The sequence below is a fragment of the Siphateles boraxobius genome, unplaced genomic scaffold, assembly GCF_051911475.1.
Source record: "Siphateles boraxobius isolate OS27281-9 unplaced genomic scaffold, OSU_SipBor_1 8, whole genome shotgun sequence".
NCBI lineage: Eukaryota > Metazoa > Chordata > Actinopteri > Cypriniformes > Leuciscidae > Siphateles > Siphateles boraxobius.
In genome coordinates this window covers 41,125,001-41,138,968 of record NW_027509208.1, presented here as the reverse complement: position 1 = coordinate 41,138,968, position 13,968 = coordinate 41,125,001, and the positions used below count along the sequence as shown (strand labels likewise).

At 35.9% G+C, this 13,968-nt stretch overlaps 1 protein-coding gene across 2 annotated transcripts in view; it reads left to right on the top strand.

Annotated features, from left to right (window-relative positions):
* Positions 1 to 13,968, top strand: part of disp1 (dispatched homolog 1 (Drosophila)) — a 71,345-nt gene that overhangs the window by 20,589 nt on the left and 36,788 nt on the right. Inside the window, exon 1 of one of the 2 annotated variants that reach the window (XM_077219487.1) lies at positions 3,106 to 3,195. The exons of the other annotated variant lie outside the window; for it this stretch is intronic. The gene's annotated coding sequence lies outside the window, so the exon portion shown is untranslated. Of the gene's footprint in view, positions 1 to 3,105; positions 3,196 to 13,968 lie in introns of those variants that run through there. 2 annotated transcript variants of the gene reach the window in all.

Below are 13,968 nucleotides of genomic sequence, written 5' to 3'. Positions count from 1 at the left end.
TAGTTTTAACGTTGAAACCATTTTCGCTCAGAAATTGCTAGTAATTTTCACCGATAATAAACGGCAAGTATAGTGAATTAAACATGACATTTTTTTAGTTCAAATAAATGCTGTTATTTTAAGCGTTCTACTAAGCGTTTAAGCGTTCAAAGAATGCTGTAAAACAAAATATATCACAGTTTCCTCAAAAATATGACTCTTTTCAATATTGATAATAATAATAAATGCTTCTTGAGCAGCAAATCATCATATTATACTGATTTCTGAAGGATCATGTGACACTGAAGTCTGGAGTAATGATGCTGAAAATTCAGCTTTAATCACAGGAATAAATTACATTTTAACATATATTCACATAGAAAACAATTATTTTAAATTGTAATAATATTTCATAATTTTTACTGTGTTTTTAATGAAAGAAATGCAGCCTTTGTGAGCAGAAGAGATATAAAAAATGAATAACAAGTGACATATTTAGAAATTTAGAAAGACTGAAATAATGTTTTCTTTTAAAACTTACTCCAATAATAAAAAAATTCTTACAGTGTGTTGTTTTGAATATATGTTCATATATATGTGATCATTTTTAATGTTATCGGTATCAGTCTGATAAGAAAATTGGCCGATATATTAAAGCCGATAAATAATGGATTTTTCCTTCAGCTGAGACACTTCAGATGCGCACTGTTCAACATGATGATTTTAAATTGCTTAAAATATGATTGAAATCAATTCAATAAAGGAAAATAGAGTTCAGTGCAACATATGCATCGCAAGTCTGACATATCGGTATAAAATTATAATGAGAACATCATAATAATTGTGTGCTTTGTGAAATGGCTTTTAATGGTGAGATTTTTGTTTTTGTATCAGGCTCTCAGAAACTATATCAAAATTTGGATTGAGATTTATCGGCCAATATATCGGTTATCGGCTTTCAAATATAAAGAATTATCGGTTATCGTCATCGACCAAAATCTTCATATCGGTGCATCCCTAGCAAAAATGACTAAAAATGCTGTATTCTGCCGCCAGGCCAGTAGTTGGCGACATCACTTTGTGCTTTGTAAAGAAACTACACGTCTATAGACTGAACACGTAATAAACATGGCGTAACATTACCGTTTTCACAAATTAGCATTTTTGTAGTTTTACACAGAGACCATAACAGTATTGTTTTCAAAAACTTGCACTTTAAAACCCATTTTTAAAAGTTTCCATTTTCAGGCCCCCAAAACGCTGTTGTCGGGTAGCCTAAATAAATGGCCGAAACGCATACAAATGTTTTCAGTTTTTAGTTGAAAACTTTGTTTCGTAAACCGCCCCGTTTCTGTACATATTTGTCTATGAACTTCTAAATTATTCTCTTTTTATATTTCATGCATGTAGACATGATGTTTGTGGTCATCGGTTGGTTTGTGGGAAATCGCAGTGTTTTTAGGAGACGTTCAAGTGTCCGCTGGGTTTCTGTAATCTTCACTTTGACCCTTTGAAGCCTGTGAACGGCTCAGGAGAGGGCAGAAGGGCCCTGACCCGCTTCGGCCCTCGCAGGAGCGCCCATTATAATGCAAGAGTCTTGAAGTGGCATTTGAAAACCCCGGGAGGTGTAACACTTTTTTCTCCCCTTTTCCTTCCAATTAAACCAATTTTTGCTCCCAACAAGAGGCCTGTAATTAGTAAAACCTTCATACGCATAATTGTTTTTACAGACAAGTGCTTATAACTGAAGTTTGCCACTGTGCATGTGAAACTTCTGTTCTCAGAAGACTATAGAAGAATACAGTACATAAATATTGAAATACCACTACCTTTCAGACGTTTGGGGTCAGTAAGATATTTTTTTTTTATAGAAATTAATACTTTTTTTCGACAAGGACACATTAAATTGAGCGAAAGTGACAGTAAAGACATTTATAATGATATATAATTATAATGCTGTTCTTTTCAACTTTCTATTAATCAAAGAAGCCTGGGATATATATATATATTGGTTTCCACAAAAAAATAAATCCTGTATTTTACCGTAATGCAAAAAAAAAACCTCATTCTCATTATTGTAATATAGTAAAGATATTATCTAAATTTGCTAAATTTTGAAAGAGAGAAAGCATTTTAATGCTGTAATGAGAATCTAATGAGAACCACCTTTGAGAATAATAGTATTTCATTAAAAATGTTTTAAATGTCATTATAATAATATCATGTCAATTTACCTTTATTTATATACTCTTTTAAATAATTTTCACTCAGAAATTTTTGTACATTTTTCAAATAATTATAAAGAAGCGGCGGAGAGTAACACAACATATAAAAGGGGTACGAATTTTGAACAGCTTGTAACTAAACCTAAAAACCAGACCTTCCTAGGTTGCCTATGAAAGCCTGGAGACTGATTTTTATGATTCTGTGTGGTTTTGCCGGGAAAATCAAATGGATATAATGTTCACCCACGATGAAACGAATGTTACAATGTTCAGGATAAATATGCTGGAGTCGTTCTGTACTGTAATGTCAATGTGTCATGCAAAGAAAAGGGATTCATTTTAACTATAGTCTTACATAGTCAGATCTAGTCTCAAATACACTTTATAATCAAACTATCATAACAGTGTAATTTTGATAACCTCATCTGTCGACATGATGCTGGTGAATCTCAGAACTGGTGCAAACATCAGAAGATTTCTGAACTACTGTTTCTCATAGCTGTCATTTTGGTTTTTGTGTTTATTCTGTTATTGAGAGGAAAGTGTACAGCTCATATTTACCAATTCATCATCTAAACGTTGCTCTCAGCAGCGTCTGGATGTTCGTTAACAGTATATCACAGTATTTTCCAACTTCTTTCTACTTTTAAGCAAAGGATGAAAAATATCTTTGGCTTGAGAATATCAGGGTTGTGAATCATGTTGATTCTCGCACGAGCTGTTTAAAGGCCCGCTGAAGTGCCTTGAAATGCGCAGTGTTATTCAATGTGTTGCCGTGATTTCCACTGAAAAAAGGAAGACAGGGCGGGGCATATCGATCAGCTCCTCCCCTTTTAAAAAATAGCCAATAGCGTTTCGTTTACATCACAGCTCATATCATCCAGAGACGTTGAGCTCAGTGACGACAGTCTAAAAGATTCTCCTTTTAGATTTAATATGAAAGCAAAACAGTGAACGTGATCATGCTGAGGATGTGTAGATTGAAGAGTGTGTAAGTTATGTTGCTGCATGACACCGGTGTTTTCTCTGCTGCTCGTCAGTGCTGTTTCTAACCCAGAGTCTGTCTAACCGTTTCTCCTCATAATCTCCTCCGTATCGCTTTAAAATACAGCAATCTGTGCAGAAGTCAAATGTGTCCGATACGTTTTCTGGCCTTCAGTGACTCGATCACATGATCCGCTCTGTGTATCGTGTCTCTGGACCGGAGCTGTGGCGGTTCTCGTGATGCTAACGTGAAACCAGACTTCATGGAAAGCATATTTACACTGTATGAATTGTTCCCTATCTCTTTTATAGTGCACTATGTGCCATTCATCATGTAGAAAACAGTACATGTGGCAACAAGTGACCGATTTCAGCCGCAGCGTCTATTTATAATGTAGGGGGCGGAGCTTCAGATTCTAGAGAGCATTTGATTGGACAGAAAATCTAATGAGAAGCTGAAGTGCAGTGATGTCATTAAAATCATTGATCCTATTGGCAGAAGAGAGACTGTAAAGTCTTGAATGCTTATATCTTTAAATGTGACATTTTTGTCATTGTTTTAGAGCACACTAGCTTATAGATAACAGTGAGGCTGACATATTCATACTAAAAGCCAAAAAACTTCAATGTGGACTTTAAAGGTGAGACTCTCACAGCTGCAGAGCTGTGTTTAATTGGAAGACGAGACGAGAGGATTGGTCATGGAGGAAAGCTCGTCTCCTGGTGTCAAACAGCTGTGTTTTAGGCGCAGTCGTAGATTACAAACAGGCGAGCCAGCGTTTCTGCGCGAGGACGAGCTTTGATCATCCGCCGTTGTTAAACTTCACCATTGCCCTGGCGTCAGATAAAACTCCTGATTACTGTCTTAATGACAGGGTTGAAGTCCGATAGAGATCCCATGATGCTCCGCTTTCAGTGTTTGTTGTTTATGCCAACAATAACTCCAGTGGCTTAAAGTATGTAGCTAAATGTTTTAGTTAAAAGACGCTGCATCAGGACAATATAAAGGTTTTCTTGATCAAAGAGCGGGTGCATTTTTAAACACTGGTTTTTACTAAATGAGTGATATTTATTTTATTAAGTATGTAAAAAAATTATGGGGTCGGTAAGATTTAAAAAAAAAAATGTTTTTGAAAGTCTCTTCTGCTCACCAAGGCTGTGAAAATACAGCAAAAATTGTGAAATATTATTATAATTTAAAATAATTGAATATTTTTTAAACTGTAATTTATTCCTGTGATCAAAGCTGAATTTCAGCATCATTACTCCAGTCTTCAGTGTCACATGACCCTCACATGAGAAATCAGTATAATATGAGGATTTGATGCTCAAGAAACATTTATGATTATTATCAATGTTCATATTTGTGTGGAAACCGTGATGCATATTATTTCTCGGGATTCTTTGAAGAATAGAAAGGTTAAACGAACATTTACTCGAAATAGAAATATTTTAATATTATAAATGTCGTATTTTTTTTTTCATTTAAAATTTTTATGTAAATGCAACATGGAGACTTTTGAGTGTTTTTTTGAGTGCTTTGCAAGGAGTCGTTCTGTTTCGTTTCTCTATCCACCGAATCCCTCACAGTCTTGATCGATGGAGGTTTGCTCAAGCTGTTTTCAAAGAGTTTCTCACTGAAAGGAGTCAAAGCTTTCCACTAATTGAAAGAGTGTAAGTGATGGTTGAAGATGCCGAGATCTCCGGTTTGGTCCCAGGAAAGCGATCGAAGGCCTTTGACCTCTCGCCACAAAGAGGGTCTTCTCATCCTAACATCCTAAGCTGGGAAGAGCAAATATTTAGCAGCCTCACAACAATGACAGACTGGGAAAAATGGATGGCTAAGTGTGTTTCATTCTTCAAGACCTCTAAGCTCTTCAGAATGGGGTGAAAAAAGTACTAAGAGTAATTATTGAGGTTTCCTCTGTGCTGGATTTGCTTTAATAGCCAGTGGCATTATTATGGCGGTAGATGTTTTACTTTATTGAAAAAGTGTGTTGGGTTCCTCCTATAAATCTCTGAGGTGGATATTCGCTCAGCGCTGTTTGGAAAACTACTTAAAGCCCATTATATGCCACGAATTATTGGCTGTTTCTCCGTCCCGTCTCAGACGTTAACACTGACTTGATTGTCTGACACACTGGTAGCATTTTTATGGCTCTAGTTCTGCCTTTAAAACGTCCCTTTCCGTGCCGTTCACCTGTTTTATGCCACATAAATTGCTTGTTCTGTTCAAATATGCAATTGTGCATCAAAAGAATGGCCATCTTACAGCAGGAGGAAGTCTTTAAAATGAGATAAGCTCTTTCATTCAACAGGGTGATTTATTGAATTTTAATAAGTTATCGCTGCATGAACTGTATTGGTGCGGCAGGATGGTTTGTGATTATAATATCCCAAATTTCTTTAAAATTTCTTTCTTTAGAGTACAGCAGTCAAGTTCAGGATGCAAAAAGGTTTTTTTTTAACACTTTTGTATGAAAGTTTGGGGTACGGTAAAAATGCAGTAAAATTGTGAAATTATTCCAATTCAAAATAACTGTTTTCTGCATGACTATTTTGTGAAATATTATTTATTTCTGTGATCAAAGCTGAATTTTCAGCATCATTACTCCAGTCTTCAGTGTCACATGATCCTTCAGAAATCAGTATAATATGATGATTTGATGATCAAGAAACATTTCTGTTATTATCAATGTTGAAAACAGCCGTATTTCTGTGTAAACCGTGATACATTTTATTTTTCAGTATTCTTTGATGAATGGACAGCATTTATTTGAAATAGAACCTTTTGTAACATTATAAATGTCTTTACTCTCACTTTTTATCAGTTTAATGCATGCTTGCTGAATTAAAGTTCTTACTGAACATCTTTAGTTTTAAGTTGAAGTACTAAATTAAATTAAAACGAACACATGTTTTTTAACAAGTACTATATAGACTATATACAGTATATATATATATATATATATATATAAAAAAAAAATCTTTAAACCTAAAATTACAAAATCTAAGATTAAAATGAAAACAGAAAATATAAAAATAAAATATAATTCAAAATATTAACAAAAGCTATATTGCAACGACACTACGTTTTTTTTGTTTTTTTGCTCAGAATGGTGAACGGTTCGCATGAAAAATTGCTAATGTCCTTTTGCCACGAAAAATAAAACCGTTTTGGAACCTTTATTTCGAAGAGAGTACTGAAAAATAAACTACATACAAGACATTTTAAGATTCATTTGGAATGAATACTGCATAAATGATAAAACAGTATTACTTAATGCAATATTTTTATCCTTATTTCATCAGCTCACATTATTCGAAGTAATAAAATTTCGTTCTTAATTGATCAAAAAACTTGACCCACTGCTGAAATGACTTTCCTTTCAATTCAATCAATTCCTAATGGATAAACAGTCCCGCCCTTCATTTTCTTGTTTAATATCCTGTTTCTCTCATGAGATTACTGAAGTAAAGTGAACATGCCTTCGGACTGCATCCGAAATCGCATACTCGCTAAAAAAGTATGTTCTATATAGTATGAGTGTGTGTAGTATGAATGAAATCTGGATGTACTACATCGCCATGATGTCACTGTCATGTGACCTACCTGCATCAGTTGCGTCGCTTCACTACCATTCATAAATCCTCTCCCGTGGCCTCATGGGATAGCAAAGTGTCCATCATATGCACACTTAAAAATCTCGCTGGAAGTAGTGGGTCATCCGGGGACTTTTCGCCTACTCTTTCATGAGTACTGTGTAGGGATGTACCAATATGAAAATGTTGGCCGATAACCGATAATTAGTTATATTTGAAAGCCGATAACTGATATATTGGCCGATAATTTGATAAAGTTTTGAGAGCCTGATTACAAAAACAAAAGTCTCCCCATTAAAAGCCACGTCCAAAGCACACAATTATGATGATGTTCTCATTATAATTTTATGTAGCCGATATGACGGACTTGTGCTGAACATGTTACACTGAACTCTATTGTTCCTTTTTTAAAGTGATTTCAATCATATTTCAAGCAATTCAAACCCATCATGTTGAACAGTACATCTGAAGTGCCTCAGCAGAAGAACATAATCTATTATTTATCGGCTTTAATATATCGGCCAAATTTTCTTATCGGGCCGATAACGATAACATTAAAAATGATCATATATCGGACTATACTGATATGGTGGCCGATATATCGTGCATCCCTAGTACTGTGAATTCAGACATAGTTTTGTTACTTATTGTTTTTCACCTACTATATAGTAGGGAAGTATGTGATTTTGGATGCAGCCACAGTGTCCTATGAGTTTTCGGACATTTTTATGATACCACACTTTAAAAAAAACAGAGAGTTTGCCATATGATTGTCACGGTGTGGAGGAGGAGAAGGAATCCAAAGTTCCAATGCTAAGCGTTTACTTACAGTAATATAACTTAAACTGTTACAGGCAGGCAGAAGGTTCACACACACTAAGGCTATGTTTACACGGAAACGAAAAGTGGCGTTGCGTTATCACTTTTTATTCTGCGTTTAGACGAGCGTTATGGGGGGGAAATCTGCGTGCATATGGTGACGCAAAAGTGTGTGAAATTCGATGTAGTATGCACTCCTGGCGGCTAGGTGGCAATGTGAAGCACTGCCACACAAAACACCAACACCAATGCCTGCGTAAACCTTCCTTCTACTTCTCTCCCTAGTAGCGTGAAATCAAAACATGGCGAAGCGAACAGCAAAAAAACTCTTGTACGTTTATCAGAGCTGCTAGGGCAACTTGAAGGTCCGACGTATGGAAATAATCCGACATGTTGGTTGTTATTTTCCTGTACTGGCGCATGCCTGTGACGTAAACGCATACGCGACGAGAGCCACCGTGAGCAGATTTGCGTTTTGACCCTTTAGATGGGAACGCGATGGTGGAGCGTTTTTAAGATTTCCACTCTGGAGGGTGGTTTCACTTTTTTGCATTTTTAAGCCCCAAAAACGCCGTCGCCGTGTAAACGAAAGGCACATCTGATAAAATATTTTTACGTTTTCACCCGCGAGCGTTCTCGTGTAAACAGGGCCTTAATACAATGGAGATCGGACAATGAACAACACACAGGGCTTAAATACATAAGGAAACAGATCAGGGAAACAAGACACAGCTGACAAGACTAACGAGGTAACAGGTGAGACAGATGAACTAATGAAGGTTGCCATGGAAACAAATGCGCGGCGGGAAAACAGAACAAAGGAAGACATGTGACTAATGAACATACAACCAAACACTGAGACGGGACAGTGATATAAGTTTAGTTGCTGAGTTCTGGGAAATCAGTTTGTTTGGGATTCAGTATTTGTCCTATATCTCAACTTCAAAGATGGTTTTTTTCTTCCTGGGAAAGTGGCACTGAAAATCCATTGAGGTTTGTTCCTGTCAGAGCTGCTCCTGATGTCATTGATGTTAATATGTTTTGAGCTCCTTTAGTGGATGAAGGATTAATCGCAGGCCCCGACAGGTTCAGGGTGGAGAACGTGTTGTAGTCGACTAGTCATTTTTACAGCAAGTTCAGTTCAGAGATCTTCTCGCACATGCTTGTATAATCACCTAATAAATCCAAGTATGGCAAGAGCGTATGTGTTTCTCGGGTTTAGGGTCTTGGATATCAATTTTTGCTGCCAAAAGCACTACGCACACCCCGTTTATTGTGAAAATTAGTGTTTTGGAAGGATCTTCTTCTGTTTATACAAACAGAGAGGAAGATTTTACATTGACGTTACGCACAATTGCATGATTAATCATTAAAAGATCACGATCTCGATTCAAACACATACATAAATGAAAATGATTCAGCTCTGTCTATTGTGATGTATAGGTCCTTCTTACAGTCTTTTCAACCACATAGTATGTTTATTTCTGTCTTAAAATAATTCAAATTATCACAAAAAGTACTGAGATAAAGGTTTATAGTTTGGATATAAACACTGATGTCAACGGTAGTGATTTAAATAGAGTAAATCACCTTTTGAAAGGAACTCTTCAAATACAGACTGTATCATTACATCGTTACACCAGTAGGTGGCGACAAGTGACTGTTAAAAATGTGTTTGTCACTGAATCATTCATTCAAAAGATTCGTTCAAAAACGCGGAATCATCCCGGAAGTCATTGAATCATTCATTCAATCCATTTAATAACAAATGATTCAATTAAATAAATATATTTTTTAAACAGACTACAGCAATTAAGATTTCATCCAAACCTATAGTAAGTTCTACATGTTATTTTTTTTTATTTTTTGTTTAGTTGTCTGGGAGTCGTGTGCAAATCTTGATTTCTGTTTGAAACAAAAAAATCATGATTCTCAATTTATCCAGAATTGTGCAGCTGTACGTTACATGTTCTTTACATATTATAACAGTGTATATAGATAACAAATATTTTTTCTTTCCTTTTGTGTGAAATGCTGTATTTTTGCATTGCATATAAGCATTAAGTAAACTGCTATGAGGGCAGCTGTCCGTTTTGTCCTGTACTGACACCTGATCTTACCCAGTGTTAAACATACACATGCACCCGCATTTCCCATTTCCTAGCCACTATTACTGTACGAGCATGTCATTTTCCTGCCTCGGTATCACTTTTCTTACATTATTTGTCGTTATATAGAGGAGGAAGTGAAGGCAAGACCCTGGGAACCCTCCAAACCACATCAGAAAATCAGACTTGTGTATTTTAAATATTGAAACAATGACACACACTCTGTCCTAGAAACATGAGTGTGGCATACAAGAGTGCACACATGTTTGTATTTATAGGACACGTTTGTCAAAGCACGCATTAATCATTCGGCCTGCTCGTGGTTTGTCTGTCTGCTGGTACCCTGATGCTACGCTTTCAGACGGCAATTCTCAACAAAAATGTTTTTGAAAATTGTTACAATGCCATTTTTGGTCACTCTAATCTAATGGAAAATGCAACGTTAATTAGCTAGACTAACAATGTTAGCAACCCATTTTACTTCCATAATGTGACTTTTCTTTTAATAATGTGCACTGATGAATTAAAGGCCCGTTCACAGCTATATTAGCGTCCAGACCAGCGGACAATATCGTATAACATACAATATATTTCGGAGATCTGACTTCCCCTTCTTGACTGTAATTTTGTTTTTCTGATGTTGTAAATAAAGCAAAGATTACTGTAGAATTTCTTTTCAAGAAACTACTATTTCAATCTTTCTGCTTCAACATCAGTATCCAAGATTGTATCCATATTCAATGCGTTACTTGCCATTTCTTTAATCATTTGTGAAAATAGTTTCACAGGAAATCCTGCAACAATTCATTGTTTCAGCTGGACACGAATATCCTGCCGCCCACTGGTGTGTTTTTTTAATTTTTTTGCATTGTCAGCATGCTTGGAAGCGTTTGTAAGAGAACAAATACGCGATAATAAATCTCATTTTAACCCTACTTTTTCCCCAGAAGGACTGTTTTTTAAGGGTGACTTGGAACAGGAAAGTGAGGATTATGAAACACTATATTATCAGCGATACATTAAAACACACTGTTATTTAAAGATAATTGAGAACATCAGCGTCTGACACTACCGTTTCAACAGTTTAGGGTATGTTTTCAAAAGAAATTAATACTTTTAATCATCAAGCATACATTAAATTAATCAAGAGTGACATTTGTAGTGTTACAAAGGTTTACTATTTCAAATAAATGCTGTTGTTTAGAACTTTCTATTCGTCAAAGCATCCTGAAAAAAAAAGTATGATTTCAACTGTTTTTAACATTGATAATAATCATAAATGTTTCTTGAGCAGCAAATCATCTGATTTCTGAAGGATCATGTGACACTGAAGACTGGAGTAATGATGCTGAAAATTCAGCTTAGTTTTTATATTTAAGAAAAATTTAAATGATAAATAAATTATAAATTAAAATGAATTATACACAAACAAATTTTCATTTTGGATGCGATTAATCGGCCAGTAATAATTTTAACATGTATTCACATAGAAAACACTTATTTTAAATAGAATTTTTTTTTTCTGTTTTACTGCAATTGATCATAAATCTTTGGCCACATACAGTTATGCAACGATTCAAATGCGACTTCAGTGATCAGACACTAAATATACGTTAAAATCTGATAATCTGAGTATAACTTCAGCTAGTTTGGAGATGAATACATATATAATAAATGAGACTCAGCACAGAGGCAATGAAGGGTTTGTGTGAGATGCAGATCTGCAATGATATATGTGTGTGTGTGTGTGTTGTTGTGTTATTTTCTCATTTTTAATGTGGCCAGCAGGTGTTGGTTCACGATTCTCATTGGAAACATGACACAGGCATGAAGCCAGCAGTCTTTCCCCAGCCGAGCACGGGGCTGTTCATTAAAATCAGACCCAGCACACACACACACACACACACACTTTCCTGGAGCCGCTGAGTGAAATCATGCAGGGTGAGGTGATTCGGTTTGTGTTGGCATGAAAGCGGAACGAGACACAGTCCAGGCTGCAGTGTTGCGGGTGTAACCGCGTGGCAACAGCTGAAATTTATTATACACATATAATATTTTTGTGGGTTTTGTGGTCGTTTATCACAAATGTACTCATCATTTTTTAAGGGTTTTTTGAGTATGTGGTAGGCTTTCACAAATGTTTGTTTTAAATTTTCATCAGTTAGGGATTTATGATTTAATTCCGTTGTGTGGAATCCGCTTTAATAAAACCGTGTGATATTAGAGTTAACGCCGGATCAGCGTTTCTTCACGCATTTACAGTAATGCTCAAATCGTCCCAAAAAGGAAAAATTAATGTGTAGAAATCTTTTTTTGTGTGTGTCTAATTTGTCCATTTAGGGACTATAAAAAGTTATTGTTCATTGATGCAATTCCTTTTAATTCAAAAAGTCCTTGTATTTTAAATGGTCATGACAGTAGTTTGATACACTCACCGGCCACTTTATTAGGAACACTTGCTAGTACTGACTCTTTTAGTCTTCAGAACTGCCTTATTTCTTCACGTCAGAGATTCAACAAAGGTGCTGGAAACATTCCTCTGAGATTTTGCTCCATATTGTCATGATCGCTTCACACAGTTTCTGCAGATTTGTCCATAATGTGAATCTCTCGCTCCTCCACATCTCAAAGCTGATCTACTGGACTGAGATCTGGAGACTGTGGATGGACATGATCAGCAGCTGATACGAGACATGATCAACCGGTGATACGAGACCGGATCATCCATGCTTTCATGTTGTTTTCACCAAATTCTGACCCGAACATCTGAATGTCAGCAGAAATCCAGACTCATCAGACCAGGCAACGTTTTACAGTGTTCTTTAGTCCGGTTTTAGTGAGTCTGTGAATTATAGCCTCAGTTTTCTGTTCTGGGCTGACAGGAGTGTGTGTTTTCACTGGATATTTTCTCTTTTTCGGTCCAATCTCTGCAAACCCGAGAGATAATCGTGTGAAAATCCCAGAAGATCAGAAGATTCTGAAACACCAGCAACAAACATGTCACTGAAATCACCTTTCTTCTCTATTCTGATGCTCAGTTTGAACTTCAGCAGAACGTCTTGATCATGTCTACATGCATAAATGCTTTATGCTGCATTGTGATTGGCTGATGAGATCACATCAAATGTTTTGGGTTCCGAAAGATTAATACTTTTATTCAGCAAGGATGCATTACATTGATTAAAAGTGACAGTAAAGACTTTTATAATGTTGCAAAAAGTTTCTGTTTTAAGTAAATACTGTTCTTTTGAACTTTCTATTTCATAAAAAAATCCTGAGAAATAAAATTTATCACAGATTCAACAGACATATAAATCAGCATAACTGCTTTCAACATGGATAATAATGAGAAATGTTTCTTGATCAGCAAATCATCATATTATACTGATTTCTGAAGGGTCATGTGACACTGAAGACTGGAGTAATGATGCTGAAAATTCAGCTTTGATCACAGGAATAAATTACAGTTTACAATATATTTGCATAGAAAACAGTATTAATATTTCACAATTTTACTGTTTTTTAACTGTATTTTTGATCAAATAAATGCAGCCTTGGTGAGCAGAAGATACTTCTTTCAAAAACATAATTATTCCATAATTAGTATTGATAGAATTGAATTTATTTTGAAACCCAAAAGATAATTAAAAGATCATTTCTTTTGTCTAAATTGGGTTGAGTTTGATATTGAGGTACAAAAATGTATTCTTAGCCTAAATGTTTACAAAAAAATCCTGCTAATACAGTCAGACTGCTGTTTCTTTTCATTTTGGCCTTGAGACATCGTGTCAGAATCCCCGGCCCCTGATCCTCCTCGCTCTGGAATCCGAGGCCCCTGGAGAAATTTGACATCCACACTCCAAAAAGTGTGTAAGTCCAGAAGACTGTGTGTGACAGACGCACTCCTCCTCCTCCTCGCTGTTTGCTGATCGGCTGCCAGATCTCTGACTGACTCTGATGGCCAGCGCAGCGTTTGGGACGTTCCTCAAAGGAAGAGCCGAACAAACTCTGTCTCTCTCTCTCTCTCTCTCGATCTATCTGTGTATCCACCCATCCACCCATCCACCCATCCATCTATCTATCTATCTAGCCATCTATCTATCTATCTATCTATCCATCCATCTGTCTATCCGTCTATCTATCTATCTATCCATCCATCCATCTGTCTATCTATCTATCTATCTATCTATCTATCTATCTATCTATCTATCTATAAATCTATCTATCTATCTATCTATCTATCTATCTAT